General features: G+C 43.7%; 1 long non-coding RNA gene across 2 annotated transcripts; it reads right to left on the bottom strand.

Moving 5' to 3' along the window:
* Positions 1 to 967: 967 nt before the first annotated feature.
* Positions 968 to 16,713, bottom strand: LOC121432900. Of its 2 annotated transcripts, none has more exons than XR_005972247.1 (4): positions 16,527 to 16,713; positions 15,586 to 15,661; positions 7,285 to 7,632; positions 968 to 1,441 (listed from the first exon to the last, which is right to left on the bottom strand). It is a non-coding gene; the product is annotated as an uncharacterized LOC121432900 (long non-coding RNA). The 2 variants fall into 2 exon arrangements; XR_005972248.1 differs by having other exon boundaries at positions 7,285 to 7,617.
* Positions 16,714 to 19,370: the final 2,657 nt, after the last annotated feature.

Here is a 19,370-nt window from a genome sequence, read left to right as displayed (position 1 = left end):
ATGAAGACTCCCAGAAGTTCCCTCTGGTGGGTATCCTCCAGTCATCTCACTTTGCCTGTGTGGTCCAAGGACGCCAGGTGATAGAACAGGTGGTGAGGTGGGCCATGAGGGGAAGGAGAAAGCAACCGGGTCTTCACACTCTCACAGGAGTCAGGAGAAGGCAAGAAACAAGGCCACAACACATGAAGAGTCTTGTGAAGAAAGAGACACACAAGGCCAAAACAGAGCCTTCTTGTCAAAATGTCCTCAGTTTGGTCTTGAGGTCTCTCTGGAGTAGCTGAACACTGTAGTCCTTCTCTGGCAGATTTGGGGGGACTCCACCATGGTGAGTTTGTGATGTGTCTTGTAGGGAATGATTTTGATTGGTTGGTTGAAATACTGGGATCAAGCCAGGATCTTGATTATGTTAGGTAAGCATCATTCTACTGAGATCACCCCAAACCCTTTAAAACTTTTTTATTTTGAAGTAAGAACTTGCTCAGTTTCTGCCCAGGCTAGCCTCAACCTTACTATTCCTTCTGCTGTAGTTTGCCAAGTAAGCTGTGGCTACATGCATCTGTTGTGGGATATCTGTACACTATGTGAAGGTATATTGCTGCAATTGGTTTAATAACGAGCTAAACGGCCATTAGCTAGACAGGTGGTATAGGCGGGTGAAGAGAGAAAGAGGAGGAGGAATCCAAGCGTTCAGGGGAAGCTAGATGCACTGAGAAAGCAGGATGGGCAGTACAGAGATAATGTAAAAAGACATGAGGCAAAATGTAGATGAACATAAATGGGTTAATTTAAGTTATAAGAGCTAGTGGGACAAGCCTAAGCTAAGGCTAGGCTTACATAACTGATAGTAAGCTCCATGTCATTATTTGGGAGCTGGCTGACAGGACAGAAAAAGACATACATATACCACCATGGGAATAATACATTTTTTTTTAAAAATTACATTTTAATTTGTTTATTGTATTATGGGGAGGAGGACATGAATTACCACAGTGTCTGAAGGGAGAGGACCACTTGCAGGAGTCAGTTTTCTCATTCCACCACGTGGAACTGAGGTTGTCAGGCTTGGCAGGGGCATCTTTACCCTCAGAGCCACCCCATTATCTCTCGGGTCAGCAGTTCTGATCAGTAGATTATATGTAACAATCCCATAGGGCCTTCAAGACAGACATCTGAGTTGACCACAGTGAAGGGTCCAGGGAGACAGAGTGGATCCCAAAGCCTGCTGCCGGTTAGAAGAGAGTTCAGCTTATATGTAATTGTTTCCTTCTTTGTCTGTTTAGCTGAGGATTCAATCTAGAGGTTTGCACAAGATAGGCCAGTGCTCTTCCACTGAAGTATATGCCCCAGCCTTTCCTACTTGCATCTGAAATGCATGAAATTACAGGCGCTCTGAACAGCTCTTCCTTAATAGGACTTGAGCCTTTCTCCCTCTACAGCAACTCTGAGAAGTGAAAAAAAAAATCAACTAAATTGTCAGTTCTGCTCCCAAATTGGGATTATGTTTTCAGACCAAGGCAGAAGGAAGGCTTTAGATAGCCATTAAGTTCAATTATATATGGCGAGCATATGTTTTTGCAGAGCTAAGTTTGTTTTTTTTTATATAATAAACCAGCAAGCTTTACTTAGTCATACAAGCTAAAACGTGGTTGAAAAGCCATAAATTATACCATAAACCTTTCATAACGTCAGAGGCCCAAATTCAGACGAGGAGCTGGGGAGCAGGTAAAGTGCTTTCTGTGTAAAGAATGAGGATGCAGTTTCACTCCCTAGCACCTCCTGGAGAGCTGGGTGTGGTGGCACTAATGATTGCAGGGCCGAGGAGGCAGAGACAGATGGAGCCCCGCTTCTCATTGGCCGGCCAGCCTACCTGCTGAGATTCAAGCCTATTCCAAAGTACAAGGAGGATGGCTCCTGAGGGAAAACACCCGAGGTTAACCTCTGGCCTCCACACGTGCCCACACACATGCACACACACACATGCACACACACACACGTGCACACACACATGCACACACACATGCACACACACGCCTCTGATTAGATTGTCTTCTTTAGGTCACTCCTATGTACATCCTGCATGGATTTCTGCAAGGCTGTGCTGGTGGCCAGTGCCTTGAAAGTGTCATCAAGGTCTCTCACCTCACAGACGGTGGGTGACTGGCCTCTGCTGCACTGGCCTCTCCTCACCGCCGAACTAATGTCAGCACTCGTGACATAAACACAAAGCTGGAGGATGCTAAGTGTCTTAGTTACTGTTTTATTGACGCGAACAGGCACCGTGACCAAGGCAACTTATAGAGGGAAACATTTTATTGGGTCTTGCTTAAGTTTTAGGGGGTTAATCATTGATCATCACGGCAGGGAGCACGGCAGCCGGTACACAGTGCTGGCAAAGGAGCTGAGAGCTCACATCAGATCCTCAAGCTGCAGGCCAAGGAAGACACACTGGGCATGACTTGGTGTTTGAAACCTCAAAGCCCACTCCAGTGACACACCTTGTCCTACAAGTCCACACCTCCTAATCATCTCCAAATAGTTCTGCTCACTGGGAACCAAACATTCGAACATGGAAGCCTATGGGGGCCATTCTCTTTCAGACCACCACACTCGTGAGAAGGAATTCTTCAAATCTGATTCAAGAAACAGATTAGTGAAGCATAAGGCAAATATGTTTATCTTTATAGATATGAGGTACATATGCTTACACTTAGTTCTAAGAAATGTGATTATTTACATTTAGTTTAAGGGATTAAATTATTCATCTTCTGACTTTCTCATTGTTACATTTATTAAGACTAGGAGCATGGTGTGGTGAGGCCTGCCTACAGTCTTAGCACTGAAAAGGCAGAGGCAAAAGGACAGAATGTTTGAAGCCATCCTGGTCTACATAGGATGTTTGAGGATAGCTTGCTACATAGTAAGACACTTTCTTAAAAAGAGAGTCTTTTGCTTTCCAAGACTGGAGATAATAGGGTTGGAGAAAGAACCCAACACTTGCACAGCTGCTGCCTGTGTTATTGGTTAGAACCAGGAGCTTCAGTTCTCTCTCAGGCATCTATCTGTGTAGGGTGCACCACTGCCTCTCTTGATGCTGTGGGTAAAGAAATACCTGCTTAGTTCCAGGTTTCTTTGGTGGAAGAAGGCCTCTAAAGCGTGGGATGTAAACTGGATGAGAGATTTTCTCTTTGTTATTTGTTGCTCTGTTCTGACAGTAACCTTGTGCTTGGTACAAAGTAGCATCCAGTAACTACTGAAATGAAGTTAAGCAGGATTATGGGTGCTTGACCTCTATTGATATTTACATAGAGAGAAATACTACTGGTGTGTGGCTTTACTGCCCTTCTATTCCTGTCCTGGGGAGATCTTGTCTCACTTTCTTCTAGACTAAGTAACTGAGGGAACAGAACTCTGTGCCCCAGGTTGCCAAATGCCACCTTCTTCTAAGGGATTACAGTTGAGAATGTTTGCATTCAAGGTTCTGGGGTTGCAGCATCCACCCTACAAAGAAATGCCTATCAACAGGAGTATTTTTAGGGCCATATGGCTTGTTGGGCTGGGTGGGTCCTCACCAGGTGTGGAAACCTTTCTGAGACTCAAACACTTCTTACTTTCATGATTTAATTTTCAAATGCTGCAGACTTGGTCAGCAGAGGATAAAGGAGCAAGGAGGCATGATGTTGGAGAATTCTTATTTCATCAAAACCCCCTCTGAGTATGTGAAGATGGGCTGGAATGTGTGAAGAAAAGCTAAGAAAGCAGATTGGCGATAATACCAGCATGTGGCTTGTGCACCAGCACTGAATTACAGACTGAAGGGGAAGATGCCGACAGCTCCTTCTTTCTTAGTTATGATTGCTAGGGCTTTGTTTCTCCCCTTTAATATAACATTTTTGAGCCAATGTTAAGATGAGGAAATTCTTTAAGGAATTATGTTTGATGTGGAGTATAGTCTTTCTCTTGTTATCAGCTCCACTGATAAGGACAGATTTCCAGAGGTCTCAGGCTTTCTTGGGGCAGATTTCTCACACCAGGGTAGTTGGAGGCAACACACATGATTTTGGACATAATAGTTTATGACAGATAGACCAAAATAACTCCTTTTTAGCAAAGGAGTTCCTATAAATCTGTTTAGTTGGTCATCCAAAGTGATGACATTTAAGATATAGTTGATACGCTGTTTATCTTAAAGAAACATTTTGAAATTAATTCTTCAGCACTACGCAATATTTTATCTTTTCAGTTTAATAATATCCAAATGTGCTTTTTGTGAAGCAAAAAAACACATGTGTGTTTCTTCATAAATCAGCCAGTTAGTTTTGAAAATAGAACACATTTCAAATCTGTAGCACATTATGGAAGCATTATGAGGAGAAGGAGATGACTTTCCTGCAGTTTGGATTTTTTTTTTTTATAGACTTCAGTGTTACACAGTTACAGTGTTACACAGTGAAGACAGAAATGTACCACAGAAGTCTCTGGTTAGGAGCCAGCATCTTCTCTTTTGTATTATTTTAGATTCCATTGTTTTTATCTGATATTCAGAATGGAATGGACTCAGTCCATACTCTCATGTTAAAGATATTAGAAAATGTGATAGACAAGCTCTTACCCTTTTGATATTTTAGGTGGCTCTACTGGCCGCAGAACGGGCACTTCTAAGCTGACTTTGCAAGAATCGCTCGTGCACCTCCGATGGAGATATTGCACTTTGTGTTCTTTGTGTGAGATTTATGATAAAATTATGTGAGACCTTTACATTTGTGGAAATAAAGCATGCAGCTTGGAAGTTATTTCAAAATGCGCATCAAATCCATCACTTTGTCCTGACAACTTTATCTTTAATAATTCTCATATTTCTTCATTTATTTCTGTTTTTTATCTCCAGTTCAGATCACTACCAGTCCTTCTTCTCTGACTAGTGGAAATATCATCCCATCCCCCTGCTGAGGAGCAGTTCATGACACAGGAAACACTCCATACAAGAAAACGAAGATTGGCTATGTATACAGACAAGTCTTGACTAAGACACTCTAAAATGTGGTCTAATCGCCACTTTTCAGTTACACTTTTAAATGTTTCCCAAATGTTCTATAACAAGCACGACTTTCCCATTTCTTTTTAAAGGTATCATTGCCAGGTGGCTGTGGCTTACTAGGTAAAGTTCTATCTGGCTCTGATGGGGGCTACATGGCTTCTCTCTGACTCCGCCCTTTCTTGCTCCCAGGGTTCAGTCCAGTCCTCCCCACCTATTTCTGCTCTGCCCTGCTCTGCTCTAGGTCCAAAGCAGTTCTTCATTCTTTAATGGTAATCACAGCGTGCAGAGGGAAATCCCACATCAATGGGCAGCTCAGCAGCGAGAGAGTCAGGCAAAAACAAAATGAATGTGTGATCAATCTGTACATATTAAAAGGATTATAATTATATTAATTTAAAATTTTACCAAAAACACTGAAGCCTTGTTCACTATGCAAATGCTCTGCCATTGCAGCAGAGTTGCTGCACAGACAGAGATTTCCCCCACTGTGTATTTAGACTCACACTGCACCTGGCTCCTTTATTTTTTTCTCTCTCTCTACTTTGCTCCAGTCATGTTTGGGACTTTCAAGAAAATAGCTGTCCCAGTGGTTTAGGGATAATAAGGCTTTTCAGGGGCCGGGTGACAGAAAGAATGCCTTTTCTGCTTTGCAGGTGGGTTCGTCTGTGTAGAAGCATGACAATTTCCTACTCAGTTGTCCTGGAGATAATGCACATGCTTTCCCCAGCCAATGAGCAGGTTGGTGTGTCTCTGCATGGCTGGGTTATTTACTAAACACCTTGAATTTATTCCAGAAACTTTTCAGAAGGAACAAATAGATTTTTTTTTAAAAAAAGAATAAAGCCTTAACTGTTTAAATTGTAAAGGCAACTGTAAAAAATATAGAGAGCGATAGAATTTTGAACGAAGTCCTGGGGGCTTATAGGTCAAAAAGCGAAAGCAAAGACATGGAGAGCTAGCTAGCACCTAGTCATATTGTAGCACATAGCTACAGTGACCACTTATCAATCTGGGCTTAACTCTCCTTTTTTCTTTTTTGCACAGTGGACATTTTTCCCTCACTATAATCAATTATATTGTCTTTATCTCAGCTGCATATTAAATTATTAGCAAGTAGTTATTCAATATTTATATCTACTTTATATATTGGGAACTTTTCCGATCATTAATATCATACAATATTGTAAAACACAATATTACAAAAAATGAAATACACAATTGATTTTATGCCTTTCCAACCCATTTCCCACCCAATACTCAATATGATATTAAAAAACAAAGATGAATGTATCAGTTCACCCCTGTTATGACCTGATTTGAATGTTTAAAATTACACATGTTCAAGTCCTCATGCTGGGTATCCATGACTGTGAACTTTTTGGAAATAGAATCTATTTGGAAATAAATGTAGTCAAGGTAAAATGAGATTAAGCTGGACTATGGTGGGTCATAATCCCACAACTGGTGGTTTTATAAAAGAAGCATTTGGATTAAGAGACGGAGACAAATAGTGAGAGGGCGTATAATGAAATCAGAGACCGGAGTTCATCTGCTGGGAGTACCAGGGATGGCCAGCAAGCAGCAACAGCTAGGAGAAATATGGAGCATCTAACCCCCAAGTTTCTAAATGTGTGCCTCAGACTTCTGGCTTCTATATCATAAGAGCATGGATTTCTGTTGCATTACATGCTCAGTTTGAACTCCTTTGTCATGGTGGCTCCAGGAAACAGATGTACAGCTAAGCAGATGGACCAGTGAGAGCTAACACAGACCAGAGAAAATAAGACCCAAGTGTTTCCAGAGACAAGTTGGAAGTGAGCTGAAAGACATCACTAAACAATTAATCCTTTCCTTATAATTAGTACAAAACCAAAGATCATTAGTATAAATCATTATGTCTTTTTGATCTCTTCCTGTTTGCTAGCTTCATGTTGCTTCTGTGGTTTCCACTGGTCTTCTCTTAGCTCCCTGGAGAATAGCTCTTGTCTGACTCAGAGGTTTCATATACACCAGCTCCTTTGCTCCACAAACTGTTCCACCAGCCTTTCACTTGAATAACTTTTACTGATCTACCACGCCTAGTAAGAGATTGCATCCTTCCTGGTCTCTTCATGATAGTTTACATCAATGAAATCTTAAACTATGATTCTTAGTTGGATCCCAGGTACTTCGTTTTGCCTCCATTGCCTTTATCACAGGTTAAGAAATAATATGTATGTGTTTATATGATTATCATTATATGGTCTTACCCTCTAGATTACTTGGAGGCTGGTGTTGTTTTCCTTCGCTCAGGTTTTTCTGATGAGAAACTTTACACCCAGCAGTGCAGATGTTCTGTGTTGAGAGGTCCTCAAACATCAATTCCTCCGGTGTCTATGGACAGCAGGTTAAAATGCAGCTGCACTTGTTTCTTCATGTGACTACACGACCCCTGGGCGCACAGGTAGCTTGTGGTCTCTTTCTGCCTCTAGGTCCAAGGCCATAAAAGTGTTCTCAAACTTTCTCTTTCTCTCTCTCTCTCTTCCTCCCTCTCCCTCTCAGTCAGAATTCTGCCTGGTGAACAGGCCTGTCTTTCCATTTACCTGAAACGGAGAAGGCTGCCAGGGGCATGTACGAAGGTGAGCTTCAACAGGTGGGAACTGGCCATGAAACACAGGGACTATAAAAAAGCCATTGCTAACAGGACTGGGCAGGCATCCTTTAGGACAGACTTTCTCAAGCATAGAAGGGTACACATCACCTGAGGGTCTTCCTAAATGTCAGCTGATACAGGTCTAGGCAGGACCCAAGAGGACAATTAACACGTTCCCAGGTGATACCCAATGCTGAGCCTTGGACAACATGGACAGAAAAGTGTAAACAGTATTTCTCAAACTTCTGACTGAATCCAACAGCAAGAGAAATACTGAACTTAGCAGCAGTGTCCTCTTGCATGGTCCCTCTCTCTGCCTGTATATGGGAGGGGGGTAGGTGCTGCAAGGAACACATGGGTTAATTTTGTTGTTGTTTTGGCACTGAGCTGCTTCACACACAATAAGAATAGTATGCCTCTGCGCTATCCCCACAGCCCAGTTTCAGTGCAGGTTATGCCAGGACAATACAAAATTCAAACTGCTCAAAATTCTATAACTTCTTGAATGCTGACATGATACCACAAAAAAAAAAATCCACACCAAAAACTATTTCCATGCACAAACCACAGAAGTTTTGCCTGAGAGTATCATCAGACGATGTGTATAACATGAAGAAAATGCACGTGAGCTTCAGGATTTACATGTAGGAGCTATTCCCAAGATGCCTCCCGTCTACACCACTGCAGTACACGTGGATGGCTTCTATTCATCCTACTGCATTGCAAAGTTGAGCAAGATCCACAATTTTGACTTCCCTATCTCTAGATGGAGTGCCACTAAGGAGTGTCAATAGCATTTTTTGCTTATCCAGGAATACACTGAAAGTCAGACCAATTTTTTTTTTTTTTTTAGTTCAGATTATTGGGGCTGGAGAAATGGCTCAGAGGTTAAGAGCACTGACTGCTCTTCCAGAGGTTCTGAGTACAATTCCCAGCAACCACATGGTGGCTCACAACCATCTGTAATGAAATCTGATGCCCTCTTCTGGTCTGCAGGCAAAACACTGTATACATAATAAATAAACTTAAAAAAAAAAGTTCAGATTATTTCCAGGCTCCTTTGAGATAAGCACAGACATATCAAAATGGACTGTTGATCAAAATGTTATTACAAAACACTCAGGTAAATCAGGTGCAGTGGCACAAGTATTTAATCCCAGCTCTTTCTTGGGAGGCAGAGTCAGGAGAATCTCTGTGAGTTAGAGGCCAGGCTGATCTATATATTGAGTTCTAGAACAGCCACAGCTACATAGTAAGATCCTGTCTTCAAAGAAGAGGGGAGGGGAAGAGAGTCAGGCGTTAAGTTTTCATCATTTAAATTTGGTTTTATCACCTACAAGATGAGGACAAGAATGCTCATGCGGTCCTAAGCAAAGGTGTCCATTTCATTTCCCTCTCAAAAGAACAAGAGCTTCCTGATGAAAAGGCTGATTCATGGTGTGGGACAAGAAATAAAAAAGATAAGCCTGGAACATCTTGTCACACACAAAGGAAGAAAACTATGAGAACTTCCATGGTTTTGTCAAAAGCCTCAGGAGCCAACTCTCTGGCTGAGATCAATAACTACAAGGCTGAGGAGAGTGGTATACAACTACATCTAATACCTGCACTCAGGAGGCTGAGGCAGGAGGATCACCGAGTTGAGGCCAACCAGGGCTACACAGTAACCTAGTCTAAAAATTTCAAGAACCTAAGTGGGTTGAAAGGAAGACAAAGAAAAGTAACGCCATGAAGAAAAGCGTACAAAGTATGCTCCAGTCTGCGAGTTCACGGCGGTACTTTTAAAGGATGCCAAATGCAGGGATGCCCAACAGTGGCACTAGCCATATTTTAAAATGAAAACATTGTGCCCCTGAAGCAAAAACAAATAAAAATAAAAAAGAATCTGGCTTGGACGATGCCTCTGTATCTAACTACCAAAATACGACAGACTGTAGGTTGCTGAGTTAGCAGCCACAGTTTCTATGCAATGAATGCCAATAGCACTCCCTCCCGCAACATGGGCATATAAGAGCACCCAGTGCTGCAGACTTTTAAGTATTTCGTTATGTACCTACATAAAGAATTCAAACCCTAAGGATTCATGATAAATACAGATGCAGTGGAATGTCTAAGATGGGCTTCCAAATAATCAAAGACTAAAGGGGTGGGGAGTGTGTGAGGATGCAAATGGGATAAGATCAGGGATGAGCTAACGATGCTGTATGCAGAGTAGGGTGAACCAAGTGGGTTCCGTGTATTAAGAAGCTACTGCTGGGGCTGGAGAGATGACTCAGTGGCTAAGAGCACTTGCGGCTCTCACAGTTCAGTTCTCAGCACCCACACTGTGCAGCTCACAATGTGGCTTGTAACTCCAGGTCCATCAAACCTAGTGCAACTTTCCTAGCATTTGCAGGTACCACAATATATAATGTTGGCTTATGCTCGAAATCTATAGTAAAAATTCCCCTTACAAGCAAACAGGGCTGAAGAGATGGCTCAAAAAAAAAACCACTTAAGTTTCCAAGTTTGAGGACTTAGGTCAATCTCTAGAATGGACCATATTTAAAAGAAAAAAAAAGCAGGAGAGAGTACCTGTTTTACAGGGTAAGGTTAGTTTACCAAATGAGAAATGCTATAGTTATATACAGCAAGTACTAGGCTTTTCTTCTGTAATAAGATAGCTTTCAAGTGAACAAGGCTTCAACTATCATTTCATTTTCTTCAAAGGTCAAAATACACCAATTGAGAACATTGGATTGTGCAACAAATGAGGAACTCTGAAGGATGTAGTATTTTTGTACTGTACTCATTCCATATATATTACTTAAATAAAACCCCAATGAGGGGCTGGAGAGATGGCTCAGCGGTTGCTCCTTTTCAGAGGACTGTGGTTTGGTTCCCAGCACCTGCACGCTGGCACACAGTCCATCTGCAACCCCAGTTCAGGGTATCCAGTGCCTGTTCTGGCCTCCAAGGTCACCAGGCAGGCAGGCAGTGCACTTCCGCAAATGCAGGGGAAACACTCACACACGTAAAATTAAAACTTTTTTTTTTTTTTTTTTAGTGAAATAAAATCCCATCAGCAGGACAGACCTTTGGAAAAGGGAAAATGCAGGTATCTTCATGTTAACAAGAGACTCAACTGTCTGCGTACCAAAGAAAAGCCAGCAAATGGAAGGGGTGCAACTGTGAGTCTTAAATACACAGCTAATTTTTACATGTGGCGAAAAGCTTGGGGTCTGACTCTGGGGTGGCTGAGACAGATTTATCCTTTTGCTGTGTGACTTGCCTACTGCTTCCTAGCATTTGATGATGAACATGGAACCTTTGCAGTACTACAATCAGGGACTTTAGCAATGCCCCCATGAAGGCCTCTCCCCCAAGTTTTCAAGAAGAATCACTAATATGGAGCGTCTCACGCCCAAGATGATGAAAACATAGTGCCTAGGGCCAGGTCATTCCCCCTCAGTAAAATCTGATGTCTAGCAAGGTGGTGACGGGGCAGAAGGCTGGTGAAAGCCCAGGACCAACCGATGCTTCTTAGAATTTGCTGAACAGAACAAAGATGGCTCTACTCTTCAGCGAAGGAGATGCCTTTGTTCCTTAAGTGAACCTCAATGCCAGGAAATGTCACATGACAAACCAGTCTGGAAATCTAGGTTTCCCTCATGCCTCCTGGATCAAGTTTCCATCTGGTATGTGGTCTTGCCAGCCCGGCCAGTCTCATTAGAAAGCACAGTTGAGCTCAGCAAGGCTGAAAACCCCACTGGGGACCCTGTCAGGGTTCAGAAATCCTCAGAACTGCTGGTGTGCAAAATCTGGCTCCACCATTGGACCCTGACCGCCCTTCCACCTGAGGTCCTACCTGCTCCTACCTGCAGCCACTCCACCACTGGACCCTGACCGCCCTCCCACCCGAGGTCCTACCTGCTCCTACCTGCAGCCTCTCCACCACTGGACCCTGACCGCCCTCCCACCTGAGGTCCTCCCCTACTCCTACCTGCAGCCTCTCCACCACTGGACCCTGACTGCCCTCCCACCCGAGGTCCTACCTGCTCCTACCTCCAGCCTCTCCACCACTGGACCCTGACCGCCCTCTCATCCGAAGTCCTCCCCTACTCCTACCTGCAGCCTCTCCACCACTGGACCCTGACTGCCCTCCCACCCGAGTACCTCCTCTGCTCCTACCTGCAGCCTCTCCAGCCTCCTTGTCCTGCCTCCAGCATGCCCCACCTCCTTCCACCTCAGGGCCTTCACATTTTCTATTCTGGACTTGAGGAGCTCTGCTCAAATGCCACACAGTGAAGACCCCTGCCTTAACTGCCAACCACAACACACCCTTCACACCCCTTGAACTTTTGCTTTTTATTTCTTATTTGGATAATACAGAAATAAAATTTACCAGTATTATCCATTGCCAGAACTTTTTAATTTTTACAAAGAGAAAGTCTGTGTTCATTAATCCAACTTCCCCTTTCTTTAGCCCCTAGATATTACCAATCTACATTCGGACCCTAATATCTGACTACACATACCGGACTTCCTACTATGAGAATCATACACTGTATGTCTACTGATGGCTGGCTTCTTTCAGTTAGCATAGTGTTTTGTGGTTTGACTATACCGTGAAAAGAGTTTCTTCCTCTTCTGGGCTGAATAATAGCTCACTGAACACATAAGCAGCACTTTGTTTTTTATTCATGTATTAATAGATACTTCGAGGGTTTTGTTTCAGCCTATTGGCTAACATGAGTGAGGCAACTTTCAGCATAAAACAAACTGCATAAGTCATTGCTTTGAATTATTTAGATACCTAAAAATGGAAATTTCAAATCTTATGATAACTCTGTTTCATATTTTCAGGAGCAACCATTCTGTTCTGCTAAGCACTACCTCTTGCATTCCCACCAACGATACACAAGGGTTTCAATGTCTCCGAATCTGGCCCACACTTGTTCTCTGTTCATCCTCTCCTTGCTTGATTTTTCCCCAGAGCACTTAGCACCTGCCATACTGTAACACCTACTTTTTATTTACAGTGACTGCCTCCCACCAGCAATTGAGAAAGACAACCAACATCTACCTCTGGCCTTCACATGTATATACACACACACACACACACACACACACAGAGAGAGAGAGAGAGAGAGAGAGAGAGAGAGAGAGACCAAGCAACAACCTCTGAGGAACAGACTTGATTGCTTATGCTGTACCCTAAGCACCTAGAACACAGTTGGCACCTAGCAGGTACTCAAGAAATCTGCTGAATAAGCAACATAGCACACTTGAATCATAACACTTTTTCACAGGGTGACAGTCTGTTAGGTACATGTGTCCCACCAGCTGCCTCTAACTATGTCCAGTCTAGGAAATCACAGGGTTTAACAGGTGATGGCTTCAGGAGTTCATTCAGCTCATTCCTCATTAGCAATCACCTCAGAACCACAGACACCGTGACAACTAGAAAGAGTCAGAAAAGTAAAGTCATTCATACCGTTGACTTCAGGCCTTCATTCATCAAACTTCAACAGCTGAAAATGACCTAACACAACGGCATGCAGTTCTAGTTACCAGCAATCTGCAGATCCAATGCATTTTATTTTAAAAAACCAAACCAATAGCAGACAAGACAGGGCACTGTCCTTGTGTAGTTTCCTTAATTAGAAGTATCCAAGGACAGCTTGACCTAGAAACCTAACTCCAGGCCTGCTTTTACTTTGGTGGATTTTTTTCTGTTGTTCATATTTGGTATCTGTTTTTTCGTTTGGTTTGTTTTTAAAGAGCTGCTTATATTTAACAAAAAAAAAGTCAGACAGAAATTCCATGAGATCATTATTAGCTAAAAAGCCACGTGGATTTTTCAAGTCAGTTCCTTGCACAACATTGAATTAGTCCCAGAGTATCCCACTACCACCCCCACCTCTGTAGTCATATTCTTGCAGCTAAAAACACTTTGAGGGCAAAGTCAACAGATCTTTTCTGTGACGTTTATCTACTGCTCTTCTAAGTAACCACTGCATCTCATATTCTTCAAAGAAGGCTGGCAACAGGAACCACATTGTCTGAATGGATGATAACACCCAAATGACTTTCGTGGAGAGACCAGAGTGATTCATTTGGAACATCAAGAACTTTCCCTGCTTGCTTTAGAAGGAAATCTTGATGGGATTTTCTGTTCCGATTTGATTTAGTCAGAGCAGATTGTATTTTCAATGTACACGCTCACAAGAACACATCAACACAACTGATAGAAATGAAGAAATAATTTTTTTTTAAAAAAAAGAAAGAAATGAAATAATGAAGAAGAAAAACATTGCTATCAGGCAAATCGGAGGCTACCGGCCAAGTTACCAGCATTCCACAGATTGAACTGAAGCAGTTTAAGGTCTCCAATTATTCAGGCAGAGACACACCTGACTCTTTCAGCCTGCTCAGATGCCTTGATGTGAACGGTCAAGATATACTTCAAGCAAGAGAAAGGCCTCATGCTGCACATGGACACTGGGGTTTGTTTCGTTTTCCTTCTCCACTATCCTGACTCAAGCTTTCAGCATAACGCTTTCCAAAATTAATTCGGCCCAACATTAAATCCTTCTACAAATATCTACATTCTTTTATGATATCAGTTCCTTCATACATCAGGGTATGGTCAGTCTATCATTGGTGGGACCTAACTAAGAACTCTTACATTAAGAGCAATGTGTTCACTATTTTCCCTAGGGTCTCGATCTCCCCCAGCACTGCACAAACTTCAGCACAAGCAGTATACATGACTGTCTGGGCTGCATCTCGGTTTCTTTACCCGTATCTAAGGCCTTCTGTGAGCCACAGCTCTAAACCTGGCTTAGTACATCTAACAAGGCAGTCTCATAATTTTTAGGCATCAGGTAGAGAAGACTCTGAGGACCAGTTGTCCCTTGTCTGCAATATACTCTGAAGAGTGGACTGCCCCAATCTTTGGTCAACATTAGACCATAGAAGAACCAACCTTCCCATCCGAAAGCTGCCCGCTCCACCAGTACTCCTGAGGATCTTATCAGCAGGAAACAAAAGCATTATACTACCATAATGAAGTATCTGGCTTTTATTCCCTAATTAGAAAAGCCCAAAGATTGTAGCCCAGGGAACAGCTAAATATTTAGGACGTTAAAAAAGTTACCAAGAACCAGCTGCCCACAGCTCCCAGCCCCTATTAACCTGTTGTTTACTAGGTTCACAAAAATTTCACAAGAAAAAAAAAACCCTGCAACTATGAGGGTGTGTGTGCCCCTACAGAGGCTATACTTTCTAGAAATGGAGTGGGACCATTTTAGGGCAAAAATAAATAAATAAATAAAAATAGGAGCCATTGTATTGACAGAGAAATGCTGCCCTCAGCTCCGCTTCCAAGAACACATATCAAAACAAGAGAAGCGGTCTGGGTTCCTTGACGTTCAGGTGGCTCCAGTCAAATCCTGGAAGCTATTGTGTTATTCTTTCAAACTCTAACTTCCCGTTTATGAAGTTCTCAGTCTTTCAATTCGCCACTTTCATTTCTTACAGCCCAGCCCCCTGATTACGTGCGCGTCCACAACAAAAAAGAACAAAGTGGCAATGTGCGAAGGGGAGGAGTATTTCACTTTTGCTTAAAGACCTCGGCAGAGGAAAAGTTCTGCATCGTTTGGAATTTAAATAATCAGCATGCCTCTCCCATAGACCCATGTTACTGCATTTTGTTGTCGTTTGGTGCCCCCCCCCCTTCCCCAAACATCAGGCAGCTTCAATTCTGAGCCACCTTCAAAAGTGGTTGGCACTGGATCTTTACTCGGCAAAGATCATGACCAATTTTGACCACAGTTTCTTTCTCTCCGCTTCTCTATGGCTGCTACAAGAGGACTTGCGGAAAGGCTTAGGACAAATCCCCCTATTGACTTATTGACTCGACTTCCACACTCACCTGACCCAGGTCAGGCACTCTGTAGTCAAAGCTCGCCCAGCCAAGGATGCGAATCCTGCTCCCTTGCAGTCAGCTCCTAAATATTTACAAAGAAAGAAGACTGAGTAGGAAACCCCGCAAGGGTCTATAAGAAATGTTCCCAAATCCGAGTTTCGACCTTTTTGCCTCCGTTTCCTGCAGATCCCCACTCCTCATCTCCCAATTTAGCAGCCAAATTGGCGGGATCTCTTGCCCTCAGATAACAGCAAACCCAGCTTGGTTATTTCCAGTACGTAGCTGACCAGAAAGATCAGGCACGCAGAAACTTCGAATATGCCGGAGGTGGAACTAAGGTAAGTGTTGAGGAGATCCCAAAGCACTTGTTTCCCCGCGTGGAGGAGGCCAAGTATACAAAACCTGCATCCTCATTGGACACGAGTTGGGTCTACCCTCACCACTCCCCCCCCCCCCCGTCCCCGGGTTTTCTTCCGTTTTTTAACACCCCCCCCCAGACACACACACACAGGGGCCCCCACGCATGCATTATTCTACCAGCCATGCGGCGCAACAGGACTAGCTACATTTTTAGAAAGATTATTTCCTTGAGCAAACTCATATGACACCCCTCAACTGCCCCCTTCCCAACAGGAGAAAAAAAAAACTATTTCCTGCAACCACTCCAAGAGTTTCCAACTTGGGGGAATGCCATTTCAGTACAGGGAAGGGGGTTGAAGCTGGTCACTAGAGTCGAGGACATTTGGGGTTGTTTAAACCTAAAAAAATTAAGTAAATAAATCAGACCTCCTCCCGAAATTGCTCGCAGGGAAAGAAGCCCAAAAATACACGCCAAGTGCATGCAAAGCCACCAAAAAAAAAAAAGCTCCCAGAGATCAGGGCAAAAACTTCTGCGCACGGGAGCCAGTGCCAACTCCCCTCGCCCTCTGCCCGGCCCCAGCAGCTACCTTGGTGACCGGGGAGCCACGCCGGTTTGGGGGAGCAGGACCAGCAGAGGGGTTAGCAGCCGCTGGGCAATCCCATATCCGCGAAGAGGGAGCTCGTTCTGTTAGGATGGGAGAGAAACACCCACACCTCCTCTCGGCGTGCGCTTTCTTTCTCTCCACCCCCTGCCTCCTCCTCCTCCACCACCACCACCACCTCCTCCTCTCCTCCCACCCCAGCAGGCTTGAGGAAAAGCTTCAGCAGAACATCCACATGGTTACTGCACTTTGAAGCGGCGCCCGGCTGCTTATATAGGCCGGGAAGCTCCCTGGGCAATGTAGTCCGAGTCCCAGGTCGTGCCGGCGCCTGGGGCTGTGGAAAAGGACTACAAGTCCCAGAAGCCCCTAAACTCTGGGGCTGGGTTCTAAATAGACGCGCGCGCGGAGACGGGGGAGGGGCGTCCAGCGGGACCGCCCGGCTGGCGAAACTGAGTCTGAACAGCCGACTTGCCAGGTTTGGAAAACGCGACCCACAGTCACCCCAGAGGTATCTCCTAGCCCTGTGAACCATTCTCTTTGCCTGTCATATCTTCCCTTTCCTAAAATCCAGGTGTCACTAGGGGCCGGAGAGAGGGGAAGAGCTCGGATTACTCTTTTGGGAAGTTTTTACAAGCTTCCGCGCGCCCTGTGTCCTGGAGCCAAGAATTTCAGAAATCCGAGGCACAAAAACAGTGTTTGCGGTCAAGGATTAACGAAGCGAGTTTGTCTTTGTCTACAACGTATTCATTCCACAAACGTTACCCAAGTGTCATCTGGTGCCAGGCCAGGAACTGTGCCAGGGTAGGAGAGCGCGCCAAAATATAACATCCTAAGCAGGGTCTAGCTGCTCCCGCTAAAGACCTGCTACTAACAGTAATCCTTGTAATGTTAACAAATGCTTCTACTGAGCTCAGCCTGCATGCATTTCCTACGGGTCATGTTATTGAGTTTTACCAACTCTGGGTTTGTTCTATCTGCATGGCAGGTGCATGGCTCCGGACCAGGAGAAACCAGGTTAACTTCAGTCTCCATTGCAGCCCAAGCCTGTACCTATACTAAGCACTTGCTTTTAGGGACCTCCATTACCATTTCCTAAAAAAAAAACAAAAACAAAAACAAAAAAACCCTCCCCACATTTTTTAGGAGCAGCCCCTGAACTGCTCCTAAATAAATGAATCGCTGTCACTTCTTTGCCACAGTTTTGCTATCTAGAGAGGGATTAGATGTTTGTTAGTACTTGCCTGCTGTCTTTCCCTATTGCTTGGTTCAAGTCTTGCCTGAACCCTTGTGAAACTTTAGGAACAAAGGAGAACAAAATAGCTAATAATTACAGACATCTCGTGGATGCATGTTGTGTCCCAGACATTGTTTTTTTTTAAGCTCTTCAAGTGTATCATTTCATCAATTCCTATTAAGGAAGCTTTGTTTTTAGCCCATGGGAAGCTAAAGACATGCAGGTTGCATTACTTACTAAAAGGCACACAACTGGCTGGTCTTGGAAATCTAGTATGTTTCAAGCTGGTTTTCTCTCTTCTCAGGAAGACCCCCAACTTGCCACAGCAGAAGAATCCACGCCTTTTCATATCTGTTGTTTCTCCTTTCCCCCATAGAAACAGTTGGTTCCATTTTCCAAGGACCTTTGACTCTACCTTCCAAGCAATCCCAACAAACTGGTCCATGATGATCTAACTGGTAATGGCAGAGAGGGTTAACTTCATGAGCATCTTCCTGGGACTCAATGGAGTTGTGATATGGGTTTCCAAAAGAATACTTTGTTGAAAGGAACAGGTCTCATTTTCATATCCACTACATGGTAGACACACCCTTCCTACCTGCTTTATCCATGGTCTTCCCTCCCCAGACACACTTTACAGTGAGGGACCATGCCTCATTTATGTGCATATACTGTAGTTTTCTGGACTCAAAAGGACTGACTCTTCTGTCTGCACATCCCTGTAGATGTGGCAAAAAAGTTTCTTAAACCTTTTAATAAAAGGTGTGTTGAGCTTATGGAAGGCAGTGTAAACATGTTTTCTGAGCATGCAAGCCTTTAGCCGTCCAGATCATTATCTATGTCAGTGTGTGCATGTAGTGTTGTTCAACACTTAGCAAGTTCTGGAAGCTGCTGGAGCACAGAACGGTACTTTTGCTAAAAGAGGACCCTTACGATGCACACGCATCCCTATTGATGTGTGGTGATGCTGACAGTGATGGATGCTGAAACGAGTGACTTGTTCTTTATGACCAGGAGTGGGGAGGGGAGCTGTTGCTTCTCTGTTTTTTTCCCCCCATGGGAAGAATTTTTCTAGACCTGCATCTGCAATCCAGTAGCTGCCAGCCATTGGGTACTAAGATGCGGCTACTGCTAATGAAGAGGTGAAGTAGTTGTAAAGTACACAGTTAGTTTCAAACACTTTGTTTAAAACCAAAAAAACCCTCAATAATTCATGTTGATTACATTCTGTAATTATAATAGTTTGGATAGACTAGATTTCAAAAGTGAGAGGACTGTTTTTCCTTGTTTTTACTTTTTAAACTGACTAAACAATTACTCTGCAGCTCATGTTATATTCTATTAGACAATGCTAATCCAGAAAAAATAAGAGTTAAATCCCTAAAGTAACTCAAAATAATGAGGACCAGAGCTGGGAGACAATTCAGAGGCTAAAACCCGTACTAAAAAAGCGTGAGGACCCCAGTTCTGATCCCCCAAACCCACATAAAAGCCTGGCAGGTCGCGACCTGTGATTCCAGCACTCCAGAGGCAGAGACCTGATCCCCAGGGCATGCAAACTAAATAGAGTAGCTGGGATTGGTGAGTTCTAGATA

The sequence above is a fragment of the Microtus oregoni genome, unplaced genomic scaffold (genome assembly GCF_018167655.1).
Source record: "Microtus oregoni isolate MIOR12 unplaced genomic scaffold, Mior012 000036F_ref0000092, whole genome shotgun sequence".
NCBI classification, from domain to species: domain Eukaryota; kingdom Metazoa; phylum Chordata; class Mammalia; order Rodentia; family Cricetidae; genus Microtus; species Microtus oregoni.
This window is presented reverse-complemented; position numbering and strand designations above follow the sequence as displayed.